The sequence below is a fragment of the Chrysochloris asiatica genome, unplaced genomic scaffold (genome assembly GCF_000296735.1).
Source record: "Chrysochloris asiatica unplaced genomic scaffold, ChrAsi1.0 scaffold00219, whole genome shotgun sequence".
In the NCBI taxonomy this organism is placed as follows: Eukaryota; Metazoa; Chordata; class Mammalia; order Afrosoricida; family Chrysochloridae; genus Chrysochloris; species Chrysochloris asiatica.
Window position 1 is genome coordinate 3,891,204 of NW_006408737.1, and position 308 is coordinate 3,891,511.

The following is a 308-nucleotide window of genomic DNA, read 5'->3' on the forward strand; positions in this document are numbered from 1 at the left end:
CATATTTGTGCCCATCCCAAAGAGAGGCATATGCATAAGAACACCCACACTTGCAGATAATACCCACTTATCCTGGCTTCAGTGACTGGATGATCAGAGCTCAACCATAAGTAAAAAGAAGAAAAAAAAAGTATTCTCATACAATTTGATGAACTTGACCTACACCTATGGAAGCAGTAGCTCAAAAGAGCGAACAAGTCCTTACAGCAAGAATCATTCCCACACCCTCCACACACAGAGTAGACAGGGATGGGCAACTTGGACATTGACTACCCAAAATGGGGGGCGGGGGGCTACAAAGGCAAGAA